Below are 2,334 nucleotides of genomic sequence, written 5' to 3'. Positions count from 1 at the left end.
GAGAGAGAGAGAGAGAGAGAGAGAGAGAGAGAGAGAGAGAGAGAGAGAGATCCCGTTGATGGTAATGAATTACGTTTGGCTTTTTAAAATGGGAAAAGTAACGCGACTTACAGTCTCCAAGATAATGTTCACAATCAAAAACAAAAAGCGATCTTCCACCTGTGGAATAAAAGCTTACACTGCAGCGTTATTCCTTGACCTATAAATTACCCATAAAAACTAGCCATATTTCATTCTACATATAAAAACTACACCTGCCTTGGTACAAAGTTGTTGCACGTGTAACAACTTTTATTGGATCCCTCTTTTTTCTTGAAGAATACATTTTAAGTATTTAGATATCACGAATAAAGTAAGCAGTTGTGAAATAATTAACTACAGCACTTTAAAATTGAAACAATATTAATCTGTACCTCAAACATTTTATTTTCTAAATTTGCTGCCACAGACCAATGTCTTTGAGCGGATGGTTCACATGTTTATATTATAGCCTTCGAACGCAGACGATGTAAAACATTGAACTTCACCTGACAACAAAAATAATACTAGTGCGGCGAACTTGTAGAAATTAAAGAAGTGATGAGGACAGAACTCTTCGCGAATCTCCATATCACGACGCTTTCCGGGACCAGTACAGAAGTTGTTTAAGACGGAACGTTGTAATTGCCTAGCCTGCATTCTTCACAGAAAACCAACAGGTCTGCATGTATATTTCGTGGCACTGAATCTGCTATACTCTCCTATTAAAAGTCACTTAGTTCGCAGATTTGTTATTTGCCCTCGGGCACGGCGTCAGTTCCTCCATGTTTTCTTTCTTAAAGGAAACACGCAACTAATAAAATGCCAATGCTTTACAGCAAGGCAAAAGTTAAAGTAAACAGCTTTCCACAGATCTAAATCACTGACCAATTTGTTGGAAAATTGGCGTTGTGCCGGTTTCAGGGTACGTTTTGTTTTCTAGAGGCAAAAACCATCAGTCTGCTTTTATCTGGTATGACCTCGCTTCATTTTGCCTTTTAAAAATGATATTGCGTTATTATTGGCGCTTAATAGTGATTGATTTTTTGAGGTACCAATACATTTAAATTAATATGTCAGTGTTCTATTGAGATCTACTTCAAAATGTTTTGAATTTGAACACCCCCCCCTCCCCCCACTCAAAACAACCCTTATCGATCCCAGTGGATGAAGTTTGTAAATCAATAGCAGACATTAATATTCAAATGCAAAGACACAAAAACCACACAAAAAACACATTACAATAAAACATTGCTGTTCACCACTGAAGGACATCATGTGTTTTAGCTGAGGTAATCATGTCTATCTCGAGTTCACAAACCAGTGACAACCCACTTAGAGGCCGTGTCGCCGACAATTAATGGTTGACATTATAATAATTTTGAGTATGACCTCCCTAACCACTCGAATACTGGATTAACTTGCAGTTTATTTCCTTTTGGTAAAGATTTAATATACAACCAGAGATCAGATGGAAACAGAAAAAGGGACAGGCCCAGGAAAAGATGAACAAAAGTGGTCTTAGAAACACAAGTCAAGAACAATATAACCATGCAACAGGGAATGCAACAAACAAAAGAAAGACGGTTGCGTCTCCCCTCAACACCGCTAGGTAACAGAACTCAGACAGAGTAACATTTAAAAGTAAGGTAGAGATTATCAAATGCACAACGAGCCATTAGGCTAAATTACCCCCCCCCCCTTCATCAGGAGTGCTACTGACTGAAGTTGTCTTTAGGTTAACATGTTCTTGAGCACACTAGAATTGTATATGGCTGCTTTATCAATGTCATGCTCATACTGTGCGGAACTACGTAGGGGGAACTGCTGCTTTTTCTTTCCTCATCCTTACTATCGTCATGTTCCTTCTACTTCTTATGTATGTTTGTCACTTTATTGTGAACTGCTATTTCCGGGGTGCCTTGATAGTCGAAGCAGACTTTGTGCTGTTGAGGCTAGCGAGGTGAGCAGAGTAAGCCCGATTCCCCGTTTGGACTTCTCTGTTGACATTCACCCTTTGGCGCTCACACGACTTTATGCAGTTGCTAGCGCCGTAAAACTTTAACAAAAACAAACAAAAACTAGAAAACCTGCAGTGAAAATAATTAGTTGTGTTAAGCCTCCCAAATCAGGCGAAGTTAGTGCGGTGGCACCCACGGGTCTTATCAACACACAGGTTCTGATAGCAGCAGTGTGGCAGACTACGCGCGGCCCTGACAACACTGACAGTCTCTGTTATTGACGGGGGCGTGATAAAATAAACTGCTCCACGAACAAGGAAGCAGCTGCCAATTTATTTTGCGACAGTAAATGCTC

This window comes from Aplysia californica, unplaced genomic scaffold, assembly GCF_000002075.1.
Source record: "Aplysia californica isolate F4 #8 unplaced genomic scaffold, AplCal3.0 scaffold00287, whole genome shotgun sequence".
NCBI lineage: Eukaryota > Metazoa > Mollusca > Gastropoda > Aplysiida > Aplysiidae > Aplysia > Aplysia californica.
This window is presented reverse-complemented; position numbering follows the sequence as displayed.